This window comes from Mesoplodon bidens (genome assembly GCF_964165515.1).
Source record: "Mesoplodon bidens genome assembly, chromosome: 17".
Classification (NCBI taxonomy): Eukaryota; Metazoa; Chordata; class Mammalia; order Artiodactyla; family Ziphiidae; genus Mesoplodon; species Mesoplodon bidens.
In genome coordinates this window covers 2,728,271-2,755,773 of record NC_138174.1, presented here as the reverse complement: position 1 = coordinate 2,755,773, position 27,503 = coordinate 2,728,271, and positions in this window count along the sequence as shown.

Here is a 27,503-nt window from a genome sequence, read left to right as displayed (position 1 = left end):
GAGGCTTGTGCTGTTGCCAAAGGTTCCAGAAAACCACTAGAGGTTTTTTTTTTTTTTTTTAAACAGACTTAGCACAACTTAAACCTCCTGTTTGAAAATTCTTCAGTTTTACCCAGAAAAGGCTTTAATCATACTTGAATGCCTCTCCAGTGATTCCTTTGAGGATACACACTGCATAAGGAAATGTATTTGATAGGTTGGAGTCTTGGAGGTGAGAGAATAAATAAAGAAACAGTATTTCCAGAGATGCACTGTACTCTTTTCTATGAGAAAACAAGGAAAACATTGGCATCCAGTGGAGTTCCTCCACCCGTTTACTAAGTAAAGTAACCTGTAAATACTTAGAGCAATTACAGCCTACAGACCTCGGGCTCTGCAGCGGCGGGTGATTGCTAAAGTTAGCTCTCTCCCTTTCTGTCCTGTTGGAACAACTCATTTCCAAGTAAAATGTGCGCGACAGATTGCAAACCCTTTGTACAAACTACTAAAACGGCACTGAGTATCGTGTTTCCTCTCATCCATACACATAGTATTCAAGCACAGAAATGCTCGTGCACTCTGGACTAAAACCATCTTTTCTGAGAACGCGCAGGAAAAGTGAACTGAAAGCCACAACGAAACATGAAAGCTGTGCCTTCAGCGTGCTGAACTCTTTGCAGTACTCACCCTTTTCGGCAGCTGAGTTTCTCCTTGGCAGCGCTTCTGTGCCAAAAGCTCTACCTTCCCCAAAATGTATGTCAGCGCAAGCCCAGACGAATCTTCCAATCCAGGAGAAGAAAAAGAACCCTGCAGATCAAAGGCAGACGAGCAGCGAGATGAAATGCCCGTAATCTGATCGGTGATCAGTTGCAGCACATCAAAGGCAGGCCAAGTTTGCGTGTGTGCGCGCAGGGCTCTTGGAACGCTCCTTTCAGCAGGTAGTCGCCCTCCCGCCTCCCCGTCCTCGGATTCTTTTGTTTGACCGGGATCACGTTGCTTTCCTCCTTTTTTCTTGCACCCAGTTGGCCCGGCGGTGCCCCCAGCCCGGGCTGAGTGGCGGGACCGCAGCGCTCGGGTCCCCACGCTGCGCCCTGATTGCACGCTGGAAGCTGCGCCTGGTGCCAGCGGGCCGCGCTGGATCCCTTTCATCTCGCCGAGCCGCGGATCCCATGACATCACCGCGCCGGGCCTGGCAGGAAGGCTGCACCGCCCGCGGGGAGCGCGCCCCGCCCCGGGAAGCAGGGCGGCCCGGCCTCTAATCGCGCTGCACGCCTGCGACTCACGCAGCGCAGCTCTGTCATCTGCTGCCCAGCTGGAAGGCCTGGCGGTACTGCGGGGTGATTCCAGCGGGAAAGGCCCCCTGATCCACCCTGGCTCCAGAGGACAGCATGTAATAATCGCCTCTTCCTTAGAGAAATCACAGTTATTCCCAAAGACCGGGGGTCCAGTATCCAGAATTGTTCGGAGAAGCACCAGGACACTGCCAGGGGAGAGGGTGACTTCTTCAAAGTGTGTTTTTGTTTGCAGTGTGACAAGTCCTTAAGGATTTTAAGTAAACTGTCTTTTCTTTGAAATTTAAATTGTTAGACTTTGCCAATTAAACAGCGGTACTTTAAAGTAATTAACGAGCAGATAACCAAGAGTTACCTAGTGTCTGATATCTGCCACCCTCTCACTTAAGGCCCTGGACGGACACTTAATCTTAGTCTTGGTCTTAGTTTGGGATTCAGAAAATTAGATTTTAAAACAACGTGTACTTCTTAGATAGGTGTAATTTATTAACACTTGTGAAGCATTTAAAATTCACAAAAGAAAAGCATGATGTAGAGGACAGTCTTGCCCCGTGCTTACCCCAAAGCTGTGCTCCTTGCCTTTTAGGGCCGTTTCTGCTAAATCCATAGTTTGAACTCTTTACTCACTAAAAAACCATCACATTAGTCTATTTATCCATAATTTAAGATTAAACTTTGTACTTCCCTGGTGGTACAGTGGTTAAGAATCCACCTGCCAATGCAAGGAACACAGGTTCGAGCCCTGGTCCAGGAAGATCCCATGTGCCGCGGAGCAACTAAGCCCGTGCGCCTCAACTACTGAGGCTGCACTCTAGAGCCCACGAGCCACAACTACTGAGCCCGTGCACCACAACTACTGAGGCTGCGCTCTAGGGCCAGTGAGCCACAACTACTGAACCCATGTGCCACAACTACTGAAGCCCGTGTGCCTAGAAGCCTGTGCTCCACAACAAGAGAAGCCACTGCAATGAGAAGCCCTCGCACCAAGCCCGCACGCACCAAACAATGCAGCCAAACATGAATTAATTAATTTTAAAAAAAGAAAATGTTTCAAAAAATAAATTTATTGCACATTATTTAGAATTGTCTTGCTACCCTTCCTTAACAGTAGCAGATTCAATAAAATAAGCTTACTTTATTTTTAGTATTTATCCAAATAGAAAATAAAAAATTTCATCTTCTTTACGATCTAGGTTACAGTGCATTTCTGAATTCAAGACCACTCTTTTACGGCCTGAAGGAAATTTTTCTATTTTCTAATGGCAACTTGCCAACTTTTAGGCGGCCAGTTAAAAATATTTTTGCAAAACTTAGAAGACAACAGAATTTAATTTATATAACTTCCCTTCCTAATTAGTTTCATCTAATTTTTTCCTGATGTGGTATTTGAAAATGTAGTTTATGGTGTGTTTATTTCCAGACTTCTATGATTCTCGAACAAATTTTGATAGCAAAATTTTTGGTTTCAACAGTTAATGAGTTCAGTATAACATTTAAATAGTCATTTTAGGGGCTTCCCTGTTGGCGCAGTGGTTAAGAACCCGCCTGCCAATGCAGGGGACACGGGTTCGAGCCCTGGTCCAGGAAGATCCCATATGCCGCGGAGCAACTAAGCTCGTGCACCACAACTACTGAGCCTGCGCTCTAGAGCCCGTGAGCCACAACTATCGAGCCTGCGTGCCACAACTACTGAAGCCTGCACACCTTGACCCGTGCTCCGCGCAAGAGAAGCCACCGCAATGAGAGGCCTGCGCACCGCAACGAAGAGTAGTCCCCGCTCTCTGCAACTAGAGAAAGCCCGTGTGCAGCAACGAAAACCCAACGCAGCCAACAATAATAAAAAAAAATTTTTTAAGTCATTTTATCCAACATTTCTTGTATAATTTTCCTCCCTCACACATCATTTCTCAAAGATGCTCAGAGCTTGGACAGTATGTGATACAGGTGTGATTTTCCATGACTTCTCCAAAGTACACCAGGAAAACTCCTGTGATACTCCATGTAACGTTTCCTCGGCTCCATTGAATGCAAAGAAAATATCTCAAAGGACAAAATACTTCCCAATGGAAATAGGAAATATGCCCATTTCTTCTCTGAGTTAATCCAACCTTGCAACCAGTGTTAAATCCATATTCCATCAAACTGCCCTCAGAAATTAGGTTTCCTGATACACCGACATATGAACTCATAACACCTACATGCTCTGTAAGGCTCTATGGATAAGCAAGTAAACCCTCATGTCTTGAAAGAGCTCAACACCAATAGAAATGGGTGAGGGGCTGAATTAGGATTCTTACAGTTCCACTGGAACCTGGCAGGGGGTCTTTGAAAGCAGGGACTTCAATGAAAACCCCTCAAATGATCCTCGGTTTACACAAATCTCATCAAGGACGATCTGTAGTTCAAAATATGTCTAGCAATGCGATATCATCTCCAGTGGGGGAGTTCATTCACCAAGTGGCTGAAAATTATTTTGAGTTGTTTCTCTTGTGGCCAAGACCCCCCACGTGTAAGATGAAAGGGGGCGAGGTGAGGGCCCCGTGTCACCAGGAGCAGGAGCAGAACGTGGCTGAAGGCCGCCTGGAATGAGGCCTCCCGACCGGACTCAGTAGGGCTGAGCCCCAGGCCACGGAGCCCCCTGCAGTGTGGAGGCGTGGTGCACCGCTGTTGCCTCTGCAGGACTCCAGGAAGGGGAGCCGCGGCACAGCTTTCCTCTTTCCCCTCCAAGACGCTCAGATTAGAGCCATTACATCTGACGCTGTCATCACAGGCGACATAATGATCGGTTTTAACAGCACCAAGTGGCCGTATTGTATTGCTGGTTCCTAGTGCCACGTCGTGTGTAAATGGCATACTTCGCTCTCTGCCCCAAGTCCTGTCTCTGCCACCTGGCTGTGCCGTGGGGCTGGGCAGCCGTCTGATCCACAGCGAGGGGCCCAGGCTGCCTTGTGGTGCACTTAACACTGAGGAGACTTCACTTGTTCATGTCAAAGAATGGAGGGGGCTTCCTGAGGTTCTTGAGGAAGCGGTCTTATGTCCCCCAATTGCCACCGAGTGCTTTTTTCTTTCCCACACCTGAGACGTGCCTCCTTTGTTTCGCTACCTTGACAGGCACATCACATAAATTCCACAATTGTGAGATCTAGGCTCAGGGAACACATATTATTTTTTTCCCATCACTTTTCAGAGTTCTTGGAGCTCCCTAGAAGTCTTCTCTAATGCCATCTTTTCCAAACTTTCTGTTCAGAGGATATACCCTGGATGATATCTGATAAGCACTGCTTTATATACATCAGTTGGGAGGAATCATTTTAGAATTTGTTTCATTTACACATTTTGTGTGTGTCTATGTGTGAAGTAGCTCAATGTCAAGGAAGGAGCATGGGCACTGGAGTCAGAAAGGCCTGAGTTTCAATCTCTCTCATCATCTCTAACTGAGTAACAGCTTGGAGAATTGGCGTAAACTGGCTCAATTGCATCGAGCTTCATTTTCCTAAACTATAGTTTAGGAAGGGGGAAGGGGACATCTACCCTGTTAGTGCCATTGAGACAATGACCTTATGTGAGAATATCCTGCTCCTGGGTATTTGTCCGATGAAATGAAATCACTGTCTTGAAGAGACACCTTCACCCTCATGTTCACTGCAGCATTGTTCACAGCAGCCAAGACCCGGAAGCAACCTAAGTGCCCACCCACAGATAAATGGATAAAGAAGATGTGGTGTGAATATATACAACGGAATATTACTCAGCCTTAAAAAAGAAGGAAATCCTGACATTGGTGACAACACAGATGAACCTGAAGAACATATGCTAAGCGAAATAAGCCAAACACAGAAAGACAGGTATTGCATTGTTATATGAGGAATCTTAAAAAACAAAACAAAACACTGAACTTATAGCAACAGAGTAGAAGGGTGGTTGCCAGAGGCTGGAGTGTGGGAGAAAACAGGAAATAGAAAATTTTAGAAAGAAAGAAAGTAGAATGGTGGTTTCCAGGCCCTTGGGAGGGGAGCCGTTGGGTGTTACTGTTTACTGGGTACAGGGTTTCAGTCTTGCAAGATGGAAAGCCATCTGGAGATGGGTGGTGGTGATGGTCATGCCACAGCATGAATGTACTTAATGCCCCTGAACTGTACACTTAAAAACGGTTAAGGTGGGGCTTCCCTGGTGGCGCAGTGGTTAAGAGTCCGCCCGCCAATGCAGGGGACACGGGTTTGCGCCCCGGTCCGGGAAGATCCCACATGCCGCGGAGCGGCTAGGCCCGTGAGCCATGGCCGCTGAGCCTGTGCGTCCGGAGCCTGTGCTCCGCAACGGGAGAGGCCACAACAGTGAGAGGCCCGCGTACCACAAAAAAACTAAAACAAACAAACAAAAAGAAAACGGTTAAGGTGGTAAATTTTATGTTATGTGTATTTTACCACAATTTTAAAATTGGGGGAAAAAAGCGTCAAGCAGAATAAATCCTCCAAGAGAAGCTAAATTCCTTTTCCTTCTCTGTGAGGATTAAAGAACAATATTTAATTGGGATATCGAACTCAAATTTGAGTTGGGGTCAGTAGTCGAAAGGGAAGGGCAGGCTATTACATAGCTCCTGGGTCTGGTTAATCTGAAGCCTGGGTGAGTCAGGTGTCCTTAAGTTCTCCAGAGTCCTGGGACCACTTTGGCATGATCTGGGACCACGCTATACGTGATTATAAAAAGAAAATGATTCAAGCCTGTTACGAGTTGAATTGTATCCCCCAAATTCATATGTTTAAATCCTAATCCCCAGTACCTTAGAATGTGACCTTATTTGAAGACAGGGTCTTTACAGAGGTAATCAAGTTAAAATGAGGTCATTAGGGTGGGCCTGAAGCCAGTATCACCGATATTCTTATAAAAGGAGGGAATTTGGACACAGACACACACAGAGGGAAGATTATGTGAAGACACAGGTAGGAGACGATGGCCACCCAACAGCAAAAGAGAGAAGCCTGGGGCAGATTCTCCCTCACAGCCTCAGAAGAGACCAACCCTGCTAACACCTTGACTTCAATCTCTGTTGTTTAAGCCACCCAGTCTGTAATGCTTTGTTTGGGCAGCTCAAGAAAATCAATACAGAGCCCTGATCCAACATCTCAGAAGGCTGACAGTCTCCTGATCAATACGCCCTCCAATCTGCTTCCTAAAAATTCTTCTCACCCGCTGCTCTGGCTGGACTTGTCCTCCCTGGTGGCCAGAAGACTCCTTCCTTCTCCCAAAGTGCCAGCCAGGGGTACTGTTGAGTGAAGCAGAGTATTACTGAAAGTCACTGAAGAGAGGGATTAAAGCACAATTTTTGGCTATTATAAATAAAGCTGCTATGAACATTTGTGTACAAGTCTTTGAGTGGGTATATATTTTCATTTCTCTTAGGGAAATACCTAGAAGTACAATTTCTGGGTTCTGGGGTATATGTTTAACTTTTTAAGAAACTGCCAAATTTTTCACAGTGATTGTACCATTTTACATCCCTGTCAATAACGTATGAGATTTCCATTTGCTCTACATCCTTGACAATACTTGCTGTTGTTGGGACTTCCCTGGTGGCCCAGTGGGTAAGACTCTGCGCTCCCAATGCAGGGGGCCCAGGTTCAATCCCTCGTCAGGGAACTAGATCCCTCACGCATGCCGCAACTAAAGAGCCCACACACTGCAACGAAGATCCTGTGTGCCACAACTAAGTCCCAGCACAGTCTAAATAAATAAATATTTTTAAAAGTTAATTTAAAAAATCAACTTGTTATTGCCTGTCTTTATAATTTTAGCCATTCGAATGGAGTCTACTGGTACCTCATGATGGTTTTAATTTGCATTTTGCTGATGCTACTGCTTACTTTCTTATACATATAGACTTCATTTTTTTAAATAGTTTTAGATTTATAGAAAAATTAAGCAGTTAGTACAGAGATTTCCCATATACCCCCTGTGCCCTGTACACAGTTTCCACTATTTTTAGCATCTTATGTTAGTGTGATATATTTGCAATAATTAATGAACCAATTTTGATACATTATTATTAACTGAAGTCCTTAGTTCACATTAAAGGTCACTCTTTCTGTTGTACCGTTTTTACAGATTTTAACAGATGCATAATATCATGTTTCATACAGAATAGTTTCACTGCCATTATGGTATTATACAGAATAATTGTATAGATTTTGACAAATGCAATGTCATGTATCATATGTGGGATTTTGACTGAGATTCCATTGAACCTATAGATTACATTGGGAAAAACTGACATCTTAACAATAGTGAATCTTTCTATTCAAGGACACAGAATATCTGTCCATTTGTTTAGATCTTCTTTGATTTCTTCAATCAGAGCTTTGTAGTTTTCCTCATATAGGTCATATATTTTAAAAAATTTATACCTAAGTATTTTAGGTTTTGGGGGGGTTGTTGATAGAAATGATATTGTGTTTATAATTTCAAGTTTCAACTGTTCAGTGATTGTATACAGGAAAACAATGGACTTTTGTGTACTATATCTTACAATCTTGCTGCTATCACTGTTTAGTTCCAGGAGTTATTTTGTTAATTATTTGGGTCAGTTCTTTGGGTTGTCTGTAATCATGTCATCTGTGAACAAAGAAAATTTAATTTCTTCCTTCTCAATCTGTTGATTAGTTGTAAATGTGTATTGCAAACTCTAGGGCAACCACTAAAAACTAGTCTAAAGCCACGTTCATATAACACTTTGCTGCTCCACGGGTAGTACAGTTCTAAAGCCACGTTCATGTAACACTTTGCTGCTCCACGGGTAGTACAGTTCTAAAGCCACGTTCATGTAACACTTTGCTGCTCCACGGGTAGTACAGTTCTAAAGCCACGTTCATGTAACACTTTGCTGCTCCACGGGTAGTACAGTTCTAAAGCCACGTTCATGTAACACTTTGCTGCTCCACGGGTAGTACAGTTCTAAAGCCACGTTCATGTAACACTTTGCTGCTCCACGGGTAGTACAGTTCTAAAGCCACGTTCATGTAACACTTTGCTGCTCCACGGGTAGTACAGTTCTAAAGCCACGTTCATGTAACACTTTGCTGCTCCACGGGTAGTACAGTTACCTTATAACCAAGCGCTCCTATTCCTCTCTCACATCTCTTATAACACTGCTGTCAGGTTTTTTCACGTATCTATAGGCTGTATCACTCAATACACTGTTGCTGTTGCTACTCTGAACAGTTATTTTTTAGATCCATTAAGAATTTTTAAAAATTTAGCCTTTATTTTACCTTCATTTACTCATTCTTCCCTTATGTGGATTTAAAGTTTCGACCTGTATTACTTTCCTTTTCTTGGAAGAATTATTTGGTGATTTTTTGCTTTTCTTTCAACATCTTAAATATTTCTCTCCACTCTCTTTTTGCTTTCATAGTTTCCAATGAGAAGTCTGATGTAATTCTTACCCTTGTTTCTTGATAGGTAAAGTCTTTCTGTTGTTTTGATTTTTGTTTTTAGATTTCTGTCAAGATTTTCTCTGTCTTTTGTTTTCTGCAGTTTAAATAGGATATGCCTACGTGTAGATTTTTTTGTGTGTTTATCCTGGTTGGTAGTTTCTGAGTTTCCTGGATCTGTGGTTTGGTGTTTTTCATTAATTTTGGAAAATTCTCAGCCATTGTTATTTAAAATATTTCTTCTTTCTTTCTCTCTCTCTCTCTCTCCCTCCCTCTCTCCTTCCTTTCTTCCTTCCTTTCCTTCCTTCCTTCTTTCTTCTCCTACTGACATTCTCATTACTTGTGTGTTATGCCTTTTGTAAGTATCCTGTAGATTTGTTTCATTTTTTTCTTTGCATTTTAGCTTGGAAGTTTCTACTGATATTTCTTCAAGTTCATTGGTTCTTTCCTTCACTGTGTCCTGTGTACTGATGAGCCTATCGAAAGCATTCTTCATTTCGGTTACAATGTTTTTGATTTCTAGCATTTCTTTTTTATTCTCTCCTTTAGAGTTTGCATCTGTTTGCTTACATTACATCTGTTCTTGCATGTTGTCTTCTTTTTTCCATTGGAGCCCTTAATATATTAATCACAGTTAAGTTATGTGATAATTCTAAAATCTGTATCATGTCTGAGTCTAGTTCTGATGCTTGCTTTGTCTCTTGAGACTGTGTATTATCTTGCCTTTTAACAGGCCTTATGATTTTTTGTTGAAAGCTGGACATGATATATGAGGTAATTACACTGCTAATGGAATGGTGAGAATGTACAGAAAGATATAGTAATGAATGTCTTCAGAATAATACTACAGAGAGAGAGAGAGAGATTTTGGCTTCATCGGGAAGTACAATGTTAGATAAAGAAAAGCCTGCCCTTAAAATCTACTTTAAGAAATGCTGATCTAAAGTCAAAACATTTAATGATGCAATGATTTATGAAATTGAAAAGCACCTAACACATAGTTGGGGGCATAAAACACACAGAATAATTATAACTGCTAAATAAAATCAGGACAAGGTAAAATTTATTTTTAAAAAGAAGTGTAATAGAGCAGCCCTGCAAAATAAAACTGAATTGCAAAGTAAAGTGTTAGAGTAGATGGATAATCATTCACTTTCACACACTTTTTCTTGCCTTACTGCACTAGCTAGGGCTTCCATTAGGATGTTGAATTGGAGCAGGGAGGGAACACATCCTTGCCTTTGTCTTAATATCAAGGATAAAGCATCCATCTTTCACCACTAAGTACAATGGCAGCTGTTGGGATTTTTTTCTGGGATTTTGTTCTTCATCAAATTGAGGAAAGCCTCCTCTATCCTTAATTTTCTAAGGTTTTGTTTTTATCTTAAATGGATGGCGACTTTTGTGACATGCTTTTTTGTGCATCTATTGAGATGATTATATGTTTTTTCTTCAGTTTGTTTATGTGGTGAATTACACTGATTAATTTGTAAATGTTGGGTCAGCTCAGTCTTGCATTCATGGGACTTGGTTGTGCTGCCTGAGCATTTTTTTTTTTTCTTGTGGTACGTGGGCCTCTCACTGTTGTGGCCTCTCCCCTTGCAGAGCACAGGTTCCAGACTCGCAGGCTCAGCGGCCATGGCTCACGGGCCTAGCCGCTCCGCGGCACATGGGATCTTCTGGACCGGGGCACGAACCCGTGACCCATGCATTGGCAGGCGGACTTTCAACCACTGTGCCACCAGGGAAGCCCTGAGCTTTTTAATATATTGCTGGATTCAATTTTTTTGCATTTATGTTCATGAAAGATAGTGATCTGTAGTTTTCTTCTCTTGCAATGTCTTTGTTTGGTTTTCGTATAGAGTAATGCCAGCCTCATAAAATATTGATAGGTTGGGAAATCTTCCTTCCTCTTCTATTTTCTATGAAAGTTTGTGTAGAATTGGTATTATTTCTTCCCTAGATATAAAATTACCTTTCAAAAAAGCATACACTATGCAGTTGCTATTTTTAATTTGTAGAAAATGACTACATTATGGACCTTTCCTAACTTTATTCAAGGTCATAGCCTATAGGTTGTATGAGCCTCAGGGTTTAGCCTCTATTTATTTTCCATCTTCACAGACCATTAAAAGCAAGTAAGAGATGCATACAGTGCTGGAAGTAGATATAAGGAATTTTGCAAAAAGAAGCTGTTCTAGTCAACTTTCAACTTTCTAATGTCTTAGCTGGAGCCACACTGCTTAGGTGAATGCTTGCTCATGCCCGGCTGTGTTGGCTTGAATTCCAGTATTTCCACATGAAATTCCGAGTGTGAGTAAGTCACTTTAAACTTCAGATTCCTTATCTTTAAAATTTGGGACAATAAGTGTACCTACTCCCTAAGGTTTTTGTCAACCTTAGAATAGTACTGGCATATAGTAAGTATGGAACACATCTTAACTCTCAGCTATTTAAAGTATTGCTAAAAGAAAGTCATTTCTGACTGTATCAGGTGAGAAAAAATTTTCTTTGGAAGAGAAAAGCACCCTGTATTCTGCTTTTTCTAAGCATTTCTCATGGTGAAGTCAAAAGATATTTTGCATTTTGTCAAGCAACATGTTTTACAGCATTTGAAAGTGGACAACTTTGATTTTTTTAAACTGCTACTGTGATATTTTATATTTAGTATTATATTTAGTATTACACTATACCATCAAAAAGTGCAAAGAGTATTATGACAATTTTCAGAGGGGATACTTCATTCACATTCGAGGTTAAGGATTCACCACTCCTTAGATAAATGTATAAGATTATAAATAAGATTCTCGCAAAATAAGAAATGAAGTGTATATTGTATGCATAAACTTCAATGATTTAAAAGGACTTTCATATACAGGCACAGCTAGACAGTGAGTGAGTGCTCCACTACTGGAGAGGCAGAGTGCCCCCAAACAGAGAAGGATGTCTGGTCCTTCACCAGCTAAGGGTATGGTGGAGGGCAGGAGTCACCATGGAGACAGGGAGGAATGATGGGAAGACAATAGGAGTGGCCTGTCTGTGCTGGGGCTGGGGGCATTTTGTGAGCCTGCCATCCTGGTGGGGTGCAGGCTGCCTAGAGAGAGGGCACAGACCTTGAGATGCTAGGAAGGCCCAGAACTTCTTGTGCTAAGACTAAGGGTATGGTCTGGAGGGGCTGCACATGACATGATGAATAACAAAGACCTCAGCCCCTGAAAGATGTAGCAAGTCCAACTGGTAAAAAGTCAGAAGTGAAGGACCCTGGGGCCAGTGCACCTGAGATGCTGCCAGGAGACAGTCTATGATCAGAGGCAGAAAAGTGTCCAGTTCTCCTCAAATGCCTTGATGGTCTGACAGCTCATTTGGGGTCTCCAAGAGGTTGGGAACATAATGGAACACTCAGTTTCCATGTGCATTCTGCAGAGCTATTGACAATGGCTCCTGGTTAACCATTTCCCTTCAACCTGGTCCTCTGCTAGGTTCACAATCAACTCCCCCAGTTCATAGGCCAGGAGACCAAGGGTCTGAAAAGATGTATCAACCTTCCAAGGTCACATGGCTAAAATCAATCTCAGGAGTGTATGACTCCAAACCTGTGTTGTTTTACACTATTGCACTATTTTTTCTGTTAATTAACTATCTTTCTAAAACACTGTTTTAGTTTTCACAAGTAGGGAGCCCTGGCAACTTAAGTGTTAATAGCCTCTGTAAATTAACCTTGGCTTCTTGGACTACAGAAATTCCCCGTAGGAGGCTTATGGGTACTCCTATGAAAAGTGTTAAATTTCAAGGACTGGGTTTTTTTTCTCTGATTACAAAACAGTATATATTTATCATAGAAAATTGGATAAGTACAGAAAAACAAAGTAAAAAACATTATCACCCATAATCCTAACTTATTCTTCTTTATAAAAAATTATATGGATTCAAACGATTAAAGCAAGAAGCTTGGGACTTCCCTGGTGGCGCAGTGGTAAAGAATCCGCCTGCCAATGCAGGGGACACTGGTTCAATCCCTGGTCTGGGAGGTTCCCACATGCTTCAGAGCAACTAAACCTGTGCGCCACAACTACTGAGCCTGCGCTCTAGAGCCCGCAAGCCACAACTACTGAGCCTGCATGCTGCAACTACTGAGGCCCACACGCCTAGAGCCCGTGCTCCGCAACAAGAGAAGCCACGGCAATGAGAAGCCCGCGCACCGCAATGAAGAGTAGCCCCTGCTCGCCGCAACTAGAGAAAGCCCGCACACAGCAAAGACCCAACACAGTCAAAATAAGTAAATAAAAAATTTTTTAAATTTAAAAAGCAAGAAGCTTTTCATTACTGGCAAATCTTGCATGGAGAAGGCAGCTAGTGAGCTGGTTTCCGACAAGGGAGTTCTTCCACTCATGTTTGTTTAACCTTCTGGTCGGTATCTTAAGTGCTACTTCAGTGCGATATTTAATACAGGAAATGCGTTGCTGCTGCTTTATCTCATAATCACATCTGCGTGCAAAGCTTTAGGAAACAAATATCTCTGAAAATCACTCCCTTTATTGGGAACCTCTCTGACACTGGGGGAGAGACTGCAAAATAAGACACTGTCCTCAAATGAGGTTGCTAAGAAAAAGGTCTCTTGTGTTGGAATTCGAATAGAAATTGCACGATTTCCTCTCTAAAGGTCTAGCATGAAAAGAGAAATGTGACTCAGATCAGAACATCGGTACAGGAATCTGTAATAAAAATTCAAAGTACACTGAAATGTGTACAGTGAAAAGGAACTCCCTTCCTTCCTTCCATTCTAATCCCATTACACAGGCCAACTCTGCCAGCACTGTGATGGGGGCCCTTCCAAACGTGCGTCTTTGCAGGTGCACACGCTGCACACACACCACACCAGCCATACCACGCACACACATCACGCACGCACACCATGCCTACACCACACACACTGCACACACCCGCCACACCATACACGTATACCACACATGCACACTGTGCACACGCGCACACACATTTACTTATTTTTAAACAAAAATGTGGTTTTGCTATATTCTGCTCTATTGTTTTAAAACTTATCTTTTGTACACTAAATATATCAGAATGCTAGCATGGTATTTCCTTATTAGTGGATATTAAGTTATTCCCAATTATTTTGTTATTGTAAACAGTACCATAGTTAATATCTTTGCCAGCAAATGCTAATATTTCTTTAAGAAAGACTCCTAGAACATTGCTAGGTGAAATGATACAACATTTTATGATATCTCTGCATTACTCTCCAAAAATGTTTTTATCATTTAGTATTACTGCCAGCAGCATATAAAAATGAGCTCTTTTGGCCTTCCCTGGTGGCGCAGTGGTTGGGAGCCCGCCTGCCGGTTCTGGGGACACAGGTTCGTGCCCCGGTCCCGGAGGATCCCACATGCTGCGGAGCGGCTGGGCCCATGAGCCATGGCTGCTGAGCCTGCACGTCCGGAGCCTGTGCTCCGCAACGGGAGAGGCCACAGCAGTGAGAGGTCCGCGTACCGCAAAAAAAAAAAAAAAAAAGAGCTCTTTGACCCCAACCTTCACCTTTGCTTCACACTGAGATTTATCGGTATTTTCCACGTTTTTTTTTTTGCCAATTAGACAGGTGAAAAGTATTGTCTCATTTTAATTTGCATTCCATATTAACTACAAGTGAACTTAGGCAACTTTTCACATATTTATTGGTCATTTGTATTTCCACTATTGTGATTTCCTGTCTTTTTCTTTTATTTAATGTGTTCTGATTGATTTGAAACAATAATTTTGGTATTATAAATAATAATTTATCTGTTATATATGTTGCAAATATTGTCTCCAAATCTGCTACTGCGTTTTAAACTTTTCCATATTTGTATACACATTTAACACAATCAATCGTTATTCTTAGCTCAAGGCACACTATTATCTGCTTACAGACTCCTCTGACGTATTTTACTTTATTCTATTTTGTTTTGCTGTGTTGTATTTTACTTTGTTTTACATGTTTTCCCTTCTATCCTCATTCCTAACTTCATTTCCTATTCCCTTTCTCCAGTATCTACCCTTGCATATTAAAGCACAATGAAACAATTTTACATTTTATTTTGCCCCTGATTTCTGGATTTTGTGTTATGATTAGGAAGCCTGACTTCTCCGAGCTAGTCTCCTTGTTTTTACCAGCAATGTCAAGCTAGCAAGTCACCTCCAGAGTACTTAGTTCACATACTAAAGGGTTTTTAGCATTTGTATGTATGATGTGATTTACAATAAGAAACACATATTCCATCGGCAAAAACACATATTCCGTTGGCAGTACTTATCTCTGTGGAACTCTCTATCTCTACAGCACGTGCTGGCCCTATCATAGCTCCCTACCACACAGTGCTACAAACTGGTCTCTGTTTCTACTTTGCACATCAGACCCTGAGCTCCTGGAAGGCAGGAACCACGAGTCACTCATCTTGGCTGACCTCGAGACCAGCTCGGCGCCGAGAACCAAACAGACAGTCAGTGGAGGATGAGATCAGGGGGTGAAATGCACCATTCATCACTGTGTGATGCAGTTCGCTCACCACAATCATCTCGCCACTAGTGAATTTCTTAGGTAGAAAGAAATAACCATAGTCCCAACCTTCAACACTTCCCTTGGTAAGACTGTCCCAGACTCTGGGGAGACTGCTACAGGGTTCTTGGCAACTCAGTCCTCCTACGTCAGACTTAGGTGTGCCCAACGGGAAGCTCTAGCTCCATAGAGAAGCTGCGCGGAGCAGGGCTGCTCCTCTGTGTTGAGGGAGAAACCATCCCTCTCGGCTCCAGGTGCTCGCCGTGTGGAGGACAGTGATGGGCCGACACTCAGGGAAGTCTTGTCCAAAGTCATCTTCCCATTAGGATGAGAGCTGTACTGTGAATGAACCTAATGTGCAAATTTAAATAGATCTCTTCTTAGCAATAATAAAAGTGGGAGAATTTGGGAGAATTTGGAAATCTGGTAAAGAAACATTTCCTACAATTTGCTAACTGTAGCTTTAAGAAAAATGAAATTGAGACTGTCATATAGAGTCAGAGAGGACCGAATTTTTGGAAAGAAAAAGTTTTTGCCGTAGACTGGGAATCAGGCCCCACAGTGGTGAGACCTGCTTTTTTCTTCTCCTCAATCATCAGGCTGGTGCATTTTGGAGAAGTCAACCAGCCTCTCTGATGACAGAGGTTCCCTCAAGCTTGCTTCTCGTTCTTAAAACCCTGTGATTCTAACCTTTGCATTCCTTGATTAACAAAGATGCTACATATGGAACACATACAGCGATGGCCACTTTAGAAGGCTTCTTATTTGTATATGTCTATATGACTTGGCTACGTAAATCATATTCTGCCAAAAAGTGGGTACAACATCACTGATGGGATCTCTAAGGATATGAAAGAATTTGAGCAACAGGTAGAAGAAGGTGGGTTAGTAGGCATTAAATGTTGGCTAATAAGGTAAGAAAGACAATGATTCTCAAACAAGAGAAGTTATTCATGGTTAGTTTCTACTATGGGCATAGTGGATCTAATGTTTGACATTTTTCAAAAACTTCAGTTGTTATTTGTAGGAAATATTTCCTGATATTCTGGGTACTTTGTTCTTTCTTTACTTTTATCTTTACTGTTTCACATTATGTCACCTCCAAGGAAGCAAAATAAGGACTTGCCTTCTCGGGTGTTAACACCTTTCAAATATTTGTAGAACTCTTATCGAGCACCTAGGCAGCATCCCCTCCCTCTCCACCATTGCTCAGCCAGTCTACACTCTGCCAGGCCTTTTGACCTTAATGCACAGCCACTCCTTTGATCATTTTGGTGCCTTGCTCTGGACCCTTTCAACTATATCAACTTACTCCTGTTAACAAACACTGCTCTGCGCAGCTCAGCGGTACTCTTTGGAGAAGCAGACTGCAGAGAAAATATTCCTTTGCTGTTCCGTGATGTAAATCCGTGGAGCATTTGATCCAGCTCAAGATTTTCCTTTTCACTCTAACTGAGGCTATTTCAAGCACACAGTTAAATAGGCTGGCCTTTCAAGTTCCTAACAATAATAAAATGTGAGATGGTTTACCTGGGAGGAGGGAGTAATAGAAAGGACTTTGTATCGTCATCGTCTGCTGATGGATTGTTTCTACCTTCTTCTGATTTCCTTTACTGGAGCCAGTCAACCATTTTAACTGAAGTAGATAAGTTTTAAAACAGGAATACTATTGGGAGAGGACAGTTGACCTAAATTCCCACTAAGACGTAACTACTTATGTATTCAATTAAAATAGATAAACTTTAAAACAGGAATACTATTGGGAGACCTAAATTCTCACTAAGACACAACTACACTAACTATATATATATTTCTTATAATAAATTTTTAATTCTGGTGTCTAAAGTTCAAAGATGAACCACAGAGAGGGGAAAGCGGCTGGGAGAAGCTTGCAAAAAGAAGATTAAGAAAAGCAATGATACATGTTGTATTGTTTATTTCATAATGTGGCTCCAGGCCAGTCCTGCCCTTTGAGCTCCTTCAGCGACTGGATCAATGCCTTTTAGGGGTTAGTAGTAATTCTCAGCATCTCACGTGGGGTATGGCACAGTGGATGGCCAATAGATAGTGGTTGAATAAATAAATGACTAATTTCTGTTAGGAATGACCTGTTTCTCAAATTTGATCCCCTTGATTCTATTACTCTTCTGATGGGTAGATTAGCATGTATTCTCTCTTCTAAGCTATGCCTTATGCTGTACTATGTTATCTCTGTTTTTCCTCTATAAATTCTGTGGTATTATTCTCCAAACGTGAGTGTGTCCAGGCCGCCCCGCCTCTCCACACAGTTTATCCCAGAATTTATGCCCCGGGGACACTTTTCAGAAACTCGGTGGGGCGGGAGCAACCTGCTCTGTGCAACAGCACCTGCCACCCGCCTGCCCTTCCTTTGGGGTGCACAGGGCTGCGGGGCTGCGTGCTGGGCCTTCACCCCCACTCCCCTCCAGGCCTGCGGGTCCCCAGTCCCCAGGGAGGAAGACCTGCCCCTGCCCCCAAGGAAGGCTCACAGGGGAGAGGGCAGAGGGGAGGGCCGCAGACAGCAGGAAGAGCTTACCCTCCATGCTGATCCTGGAGTTAGAGACGAGTCATAGGGTATACAGCAAATGAAGGAAGGAAGAGAAAAAGGGAAGGAATACCGAAGGAAAGAAGGGGAAAAAGGAAGGAAGGAAGAGGAAGGAAAGGCAGGGAGGGAGGGAGGAAGGATCCTTCCAACCATACGTTCTAACCGGGAGGAAAAGGAAAAGGCCCTTCTCTCTTTGTTATTTTCAAGTAAAAATTTTAAATTACAAAATATTTTAAATATCCAAAAACATGCAGGTGGATCTTACCAACATTCTAAATTTCTAGTTACCAAAAAACACCCTTAAGAACGTGGAAAGCAAGCCAGACTAGGGAAGGATATTCACGATATGAGGACCTGAAGAGCCTATCTCAGAACAGATGAAGAATTCTTACAAATGATAAGAAAGGCAAACAACCTAATTGTTAGATGGGGCACTTCACAAAAGTGGGCTCCCAAGGCCAACAAGTAAGTGAAGGTGCTCAATGTTATTACTTAGAATTTGCACAGCAAAGGAAACCATAAACAAAACAAAAAGACAACCTACAGAAGGGGAGAAAATATTTGCAAACAGTGCAACTGGCAAGGGATTAATCTCCAAAATTTACAAACAGCTCATGTGGCTCAATATCAAAAAAGCAAACAACCCAATCAAAAAATGGGCAGAAGACCTAAGTGGACATTTCTCCAAAGGAGACATACAGATGGCCAAGAGGCACATGAAAAGATGCTCAACATCACTAATTATCAGAGAAATACAAATCAAAACTACAGTGAGGTATCACCTCACACCAGGCAGAATGGCCATCATCAAAAAGTCTACAAACAATAAATGCTGGAAAGGGTGTGGAGAAAAGGGAACCCTCCTACACTGTTGGTGGGAATGTAAATTTGTAAAACCACTATGGAGAACAGTATGGAGGTTCCTTAAAAAACTAAAAATAGAGCTACCATATGACCCAGCAATCCCACTCCTGGGCATATTATCTAAAGAAAAACATGATTTGAAAGGATACATGCACCCCAATGTTCATTGCAGCACTATTTACAATAGCCAGGACATGGAAGCAACCTAAACATCCATTGACAGATGATTGGATAAAGAAGATGTGGTACGTATATACAATGGAATATTGCTCAGCCTTTAAAAAGAATGAAATAATGCCATTTGCAGCAACATGGATGGACCTGGAGATTATCATACTAAGTGAAGTTAAGTCAGACAGAGAAAGACAAACATCATATGATATTGCTTATAAGCAGAATCTAAAACATTATACAAATGAACTTATTTACAAAACAGAAACTGATGCACAGACTTGGAGGACGAACTTATGGTTGCCAGAGGGGAAGGAGGGGACGGATAGATTGGGAGTTTGGGAATGACATGTACACACTGCTATATTTAAAATAGATAACCACATACATGCATTAATATACGATATTTGTTTTTCTCTTTCTGGCTTACTTCACTCTGTATGACAGACTCTAGGGCCACCCACATCTCTACAAATGACCCAATTTCATTCCTTTTTATGGCTGAGTAATATTCCATTGTATATATGTACCACATCTTCTTTATCCATTCATCTGTTGTTGGACGTTTAGGTTGTTTCCATGACCTGGCTATTGTAAACAGTGCTGCAATGAACACTGGGGTGCATGTGTCCTTTTCAGTTATGGTAAAAAAGATAGCTAGTGGGAACATGCTGTAAAGCCCAGAAAGCTCAGCTCATTGCTCTGTGAGGACCTAGATGGATGGGATGTGGGGAAGGGAGGTCCAAGAGGGAGGGGATATAGGTATACATACAGCTGATTCACTTCATTGTATGGTGGAAAATAACACAACATTGTAAAGCAATTCTATTCCAATATAAATAAGTAAATAAAACAGGTCACCAACAAGGGCCTACTGTACAGCACAGGGAACACTGCTCCATACTTTGTAACAACTTAAATGGGAAAAGAATTTGAAAAAGAATAGATACACGTACATGTATAACTGAATCACTGTGCTGTACCCCTGAAACGAACACAACATTGTTAATCAACTGAACTCCAGTATAAAAATAAAATGTAAAAAATAATAATAAAAAAAGAAGGAAAATGCACACTAGAACCTTAAACAAGAAGCTGCCACAGCCACCAGAATGGCTAAAACCTAAGAAGACGGACAGTAGCAGCAGGTGCTCGTGAGGATAGGAGGAGCTGAAACTCAGACACCACTGGTGCTGGTGTTGATGGTGCGACCACTTCAGAAAACCACTTGGCAGTTTTTACCAGATCCAAGCATATCCCTAACCTAAGACTCAGAAATTCTAGTTCCAGGATCTATGCAAAAGAAATGAAAGCATATGTATACAAACAAATATGTTCCTGAAATGTATAGATGCTTTATGCATAAAGGCCCAAAACTAGGGGAAAAAAATCAAACTTCCACCATAGAAGGTTAGATAAATAATTGTGATCTATTCACCCAAGGGCATACTATACTTTTTTTTTTTTTGCGGTACGCGGGCCTCTCACTGCTGTGGCCTCTCCTGTTGCGGAGCACAGGCTCCAGACTATACATTTTTTAAAAAAGTGATCTACTGCTACATGCAAGCACATGGATACATCTCAGTGAAATTAAGTTGACTAACAGAGCATATGCTGTATGAAGGCATTTTATATGAATATCAAGAACAGGCAGATTTACTAGTTATTGAAGTCAGAATAGTGGTTGTCTGGGTCAGGAGTGGTATAAACCTGAAGGAGCACACACAAACTTCACAGGGTGCCGAACATGTGAATGTTACTTTAGCTGGTGGTCACGTGGGCATATACATGTATAAAAACTCATCAAGCTGTATATTTGAGATGATTGTGCTTTGTTATACAGATATTATTCATCAATTTAAAGAATATGAAAAATTATATAACAGACAACAAGATGTGTCACTTAGATTTGTTTAATGCCAGCATTTGCCACATTTACTTCTATTCCTTTGTTGTTGATTAAAACATAAAACAGTACAAAATATATTTGGAGCCATCCCCACATCCCACCCACATTTCTCGATCCCCAGAGGCAATCACTGTCCTGAAAGAGGTCAGCCTCCTGACCGCTGTGCCTTTATATTTCATTCTGAGCCTACTCTGCACCAGGCAATGTTCCAGTTTCTGGAGATTCAGCAGTAAATCAAACAGACAAACATTCCCGCTCTCCTGGAGCTGACATTTGAAAGAGTGCAGGGACAGACAGTAAATACGAAGTAAAATATATGGAGTGCTGGGTGAGAAGACGTGTGCTTTGAAAGTTTACATGTATGGATTTATGCTCCACAAATTCTTTTGCAGGTCGTTTCTCTGAGATTCATTGATGTTGATGCATGTAGGTTGTTTTATGTGCTGTATGACACAAGACGGTGTGAACGCACTAGAATTCACTTACTCGTATATATAACAAGTATTAATTGAGCATCTACTAAGAGCTGGGCATGGTTCTAGGTGCTGAGAATCATCTCGGCCATGTAGATCTTAATGTCTAATGTTTATTCATTGCCCTGGTGCTGAGCATTTAGGTTGCTTCCAGCTTTTCACTGTTACAAAATGCTGCAGCGGACATCCACTAAATGTCTTTATCTACAGCTGTAAGTACGCATATACGAGAGCTTCACAAGGGGACCTAAACGCGGAATTTAGGGATTTGCTAGGTGTTGCCAACTTGCTTTCCAAGAGGCTGTTCTGGTTCCCAGTGCTCCTCAACCAATGCCTGGCTTTAAGCTTTGGCCAGCTGATAAGTATGAAATAATATTTCATTATTTTTAGCTTCATTTCCCTGATTACGAGTGCGGTTGAGTATCTTCTCAAATGCTTACTAGCGATTTCTACTTCTTCTTCTTTGAATTACCCATTCATATACTCTGCCAATTTCTGCCATAGTTTGTCTTTTACTTATTGATTTGCTGAATGTTACACTTAAATTTTGATATTAATTTGTGGCCGGTTGTATGTGTTTCAATTACCATTTATCTTTGCCTAAGTTATTTTTTTATACTGAAGTTAAAGAATGTTAATGTAATAAAATGTATACATCTTTTTGATGAATGGATAAGGTGTTTGCTTTTTCTATCTTGTTTAAGGGATATTTAACCTATTCCAAAGTTATAAAGATATTCTCTAGCGCTTTCTTCTAGTTTTCAGTCTTTTACTTTTTTTTTTTTTTTCTTTTTGCGGTATGTGGGCCTCTCACTGTTGTGGCCTCTCCCGTTGCGGAGCACAGGCTCCGGATGCGCAGGCCCAGCGGCCATGGCTCACGGGCCCAGTCGCTCCGCGGCATATGGGATCCTCCCAGACCGGGGCACGAACCCGTATCCCCTGCATCGGCAGGCGGACTCTCAACCACTGCGCCACCAGGGAGGCCCAGTCTTTTACTTTTTATACTTAGATTTTTATTTATTTATTTATTTATTTATTTTTTATTATTATTATTTTTTTTTGTGGTACGTGAGCCTCTCTCCACTGCGGCCTCTCCCGTTGCGGAGCACAGGCTCCGGACGCGCAGGCTCAGCGGGCATGGCTCACGGGCCCAGCTGCTCCGTGGCATGTGGGATCTTCCCAGACCGGGGCACGAACTCGCGTCCCCTGCATCGGCAGGCGGACTCCCAACCTCTGCGCCACCAGGGAAGCCCTATACTTAGATTTTTAAATGCATTTGTGCATGGAATGAAATAGATGTATTTTCCCCCAGGGGACTGCCAATTATCCCAGTATATGCAGTGTAACTACCTGCACACAATAAGACTGTATCTGAGATATTATTAGTAAGAGATGAGGTATTCAGCTTTCTAGTGTTCTGTTAAAGTAGTTCAGACTTTTTAATCAAAGATTGCTAGGACCTTAAGATTACCATAGAAAAAATAAAAAAGTCAATTCCTTCCAGGTGGTAAACATATTTGCCTAGAAATGGCTGGAGACAGGATTGTTTAAAGATTAAGCCTCGGGCTTCCCTGGTGGTCCAGTGGTTAAGAATTCACCTGCCAATGCAGGGGACACGGGTTCGAGCCCTGGTCCGGGAAGATCCCACATGCCGCGGAGCAACTAAGCCCGTGAGCCACAACTACTGAGCCTGCAGTCTAGAGCCCACAAGCCACAACGACTGAAGCCCGGGTGCCTGGAGCCCATGCTCCACAACAAGAGAAGCCACCGCAATGAGAAGCCTGTGCACCGCAACGAAGAGTAACCCCTGCTCAATGCAACACAAGAAGGCCCGTGTGCAGCAACAGAGACACAATGCAGCCAAAAATAATTAATTAATTTAAAAAAAAGATTAAACCTCATACTATCACTAAGGGTTCAGACTACAGGCTCACTGAATTCTTATGTCCTATAAGGGTGAGGAATGTCTCTGAAATATGCTAGCCTATCCCCATATTCTGAATACCTTTAATTTCACCAGTGAGAGCCCATTTTTCACATACATTTTTCTAATTAGTGATGCCTCACATGCTGACTGATGTAATACTAGCTAAACACCCCTGAATGTGGACTCATGATCACGAATATTGACTGTGCCATGTCAAAACCCGAATTTACTGGAACAAACATAGTGTCATTCTTTCTTGGCTAAAGTACTTCAAATTGCATAAAAAAATAAATAATTGATTCAATAGTGTAACAAATATTTACGGTATATTTTAGGGAATGGAGATGTAGCAGGAAGGAAACAGACTGAATTCCCTGACCTTACAGAACTTACATTCTAGTAGGAGAAACTGAAAACAAAAAATGGTGGGTAAAGGGAAGAAGGTTATATAATTAGTGTGTTAAAAGCTTATCAACAAGTTCCACTTTCAGTCATGCTGTCATCGTTGTCATGGACTTGTCCTTCTGCCATGGAGAACTAGAAAAGGAGACAAAATTTTTAAAACAATTGGTTGAAGATGTTGGACCACAGAGAGTACAGGGGTGTGATTCTGGATGGAGGGGAAACCAACAGGGTGAGTCCTACTGTCTTCTGGGCTTTAGACCTGGAAGAACTTAATCAGATGTACATATATCGTATTACTTCTAGAGCTGAAAATTACAACACCTGGAAAGAGAAAACTCACTCACTGAGATTAACAGCAGATTAAACACTGCAGAAGGAAGTAAGTGAAACTGTAGACATAGCAATGGAAACTCCAAATTGAATCATGGAAAGAGGGGAAAAAATGACCGGACAAAAATGAATAGTGCTTTAGTGACATGTGGGAAAATCAGTGATTTAACATATCGTTTGAGTGAGAAGAGCGCAGAAAAATTTTTTTGAAATAAGAGTCAAAATTTTCAGAATTTGATTAAAACTATAAACCAATAAGCTCAATAAATTCCAAGCAGAAGAAACATGAAAAAAAAAACATACTAAGGCACATCACACTCAAATTACTGAAAACCAATGATGAAGTGAACATTTTAAATGCAGCCCCAGGGTGGGAGGGAGCATTATGTACACAAGAACAAAATTAAGAATGTCCCATCCTTCTTATCATAACCAGTAAAAGCCAGAAAACAATGGAGAGACATCTTTAAATTGCTGAAAGAAAAGTGGGAACATAGGAGTATATATCCAGTGAAAATATTCCTCAAAAATAAAGACAAAATGGTCATTTTCAGACAAACAAAATCTGGAAAGACTTTTCCCCAGCTTGTACTGTAAGAAATGTTAAAAGATATTCCTCAGGAAGAAGTAAAATACCAGTAACTTGAATCTTAAAAAGGAAAGAAAAACATCAGAAATGGGAAATGTACAGGTAAATGTAAACGACAGTTTAAAGAAGAATCTATTGTGTAGTTTGTAATAAATGTAGAAGTAAAATGTCTGACAACAGCAGCACAGAGAATGAGACGGAGTGAAAGGGAAGTATCCTGTTACAGGCTCCTACATTACACATGAAAAGTTACAATATTATTTGAAGATAAGACAAAAATTAAAGATATTTATTGTAAAATATAGAGCAGCTAATAAATATTAATACTAATAAAAGGTGAATAGCCAATAAGTCAATAATGGAGGTAAGAGAGAATATGTAAAAAATACTAAATTAATCCAAAAGGAGGCAGGAATAAAAGAATAAACAAGCAAAGAACAGATGAGTTAATGAAAAAATAGATGGCAAGATGCCAGATTTAAACCCAAATGGGCAGACTTGTAAATAAAAATTATCTAAACAATTGAATTAAAAGTTAGAGATTGCCAAACTGAATAAAAATGCAAGGTCTATAAGTATTTGGAGATCAAACAATACCCATGGTACTGTTGATAATGAAAACACAATATATTAAAATTTGTAAGGTGCAGTTTAATTAGTATTTAGAGGTATTATATAGGCTAGAAAAAGTAGAACAAATGAAACCCAAAGTAGAAGGAAGGAAAAAAAATAAGGACTAGAGCACATATTCATACAGTAGGAATCAACCAAACAGTACAGAAAATCAGTGTAAGCAAAAGCTATTTTCTGTAATTATCAGTATAATCTACAAATCTCTAGCTAGAGTGGTTAAGAAAAAAAGACACAAATTACTGTTAGGAATGAGAGTGGGTCATCATACAGATCGTGCAGATATTAAAAGGATAATGACATATTGTGAACAACTTTATGTCAATAAATTAAAAAACTTTAAATGGACAAATTACTCAAAAGACACAAACTACCAATATGATGCAACAGAAAATATGAATAGGCTTATGCTTATTAAATATTTTAATCTGTGGTTAAATCTCTCGATAAAGAAAATTCCAGACTCAGATAGTTTTGGACTGCTGAATTCTACCCAAAGTCTTTCTATCAACCTTTGAGAAAATACAGAAGTGAATACTTCTTAATTTTATGATGTAAGTATTGTCCAGATACCAAATCCAGAAAATGACATTACACGAAAGAAGACAGACATTTACAAAGATATACTGTGAATACAGAGGCAAAAAATCCTTAACAAATGTCAGCCAATCAAGCACATTAATATATAAAGAGTATAGTGCATCATGGTTAAGTGGGTTTCCTGCTGGGAATCTAAGGATGGCTAAAAATCATCAAGATACTTCACCATATTAACAGAATACACGTAACTGCCAGATAATCTCAGTGCATGCAAAGAAAAGTATTTGACAAAATCCAACACCCACTAATAATAAATACTCTAAACAAACTAGGAAAAAAAGGGAACTTCCTCAATCTGGTAATCTGCGAAAAACCTAGTGTTAACAACATACTTAATGGAGAAAGACTGAACATTTTCTCTCTAAGACTGGGAGGACGGCAAGGATGCCTGTCTCTCCACTTGAGCTCAACATCGCCAAAAAAGAAAGAAGAGAAGGAAGGAAGGCAGGATGGAAGGAAGAAATACAAATTAAGAGGAAGCAGGAAAACTATCTTTGAACAACACCATTTACAATGACATCAAAAACATGAAGCCTAGCAATAAATTTAACAAAATATTGTAAAATCTGGGCATTGGAAACTAAAATGTGAGAAATGAAAGAATATCTGAACAAATAGATACACTGTGTTTATAGACTGGAATATTCAATATATATTTTAAAGTATTAATTGTGGTAAAATACACTTAAAATTTACCATCTTAACCACCTTTAAATGTACAGTAGTGCTAAGTATATTCACATTGTCATGCAACCGACCTCCAGAACATTTTCATCTTGCAAAACTGAAACTCTGTACTCATTAAACAATGTAAGCAAACAACCCCTCCCAATAAACTTCTCTCATATCCTTGACCAGAATTAGTAACATCCCTACCCTTAAACCATCAGTGGCAAAGGTGACTGGGATCACCGTGATGTCATAGGGCAACCAAAGGTAACCACCTGGGCCTAGGAGAGCCCACCTTTCCTGAGCATGTTGGGAGATTCCTGAACAGACAGGGTTCTTTGCAAGGAAGGTGAGGGAATGGTTATTGGGTGGATCAGTAGCAGCAATACCTGCAAGGAAAATCTAGACTATTAAAGCATTTGTTTAAAGAGTCTCATGTGAGACAAGATATGATAGGAAAGCATCCTGCAGATAACCACAACCAAAGCTTTATTTGAATTGATGAGCTCTAGCAGGCTTTGTACTTAGGGGAGGACCTTAAAATGTATGCATATCTTGAAGCAGAGCCTTTAAAATCCAATGTACTCCCCCACTGATTTGCTAAATCTTTTATAATAAATTAAACACTACTACTTTTCCTCACCACCATTTTCTGTTTTAGAAATTTCTTGAGGTAGAAATTTTCCTTAACTTGTACTTTATGACCTCAGCTTTATCTCTTGTATCTTCCAAGAAGTTAGGAAAATTCATTTATTTCTCTGAAAGGTTATCTCTCTCCCTTTCCTCTTCTCTCTTCCCTTCTGTCCATTTCTCAAACAATTAAGCACATCCTGTATGTAAGACTCTGTGGAGAATAAACAGTAAAATCCTGACCTTAAGGAAATCATAGTCATACTGGCTGATGTGTAAGGTTTAAATAGAGGAAATAAGGCTAGAAATGTTGGCTGGACCTGCAACACGAATGTCATGTATGCCCACTGTCACACTCTCCCCTCAAGACTTTTTTTCTTTAATTGAAGTGTAATCAATTTACAATGTTGTGTTAGTTTCAGGTGTACAGCAAACTGATTCAGTTATACATATATATATATGTATATATTTCTCAAGTTCTTATAGGTTATTACAAAA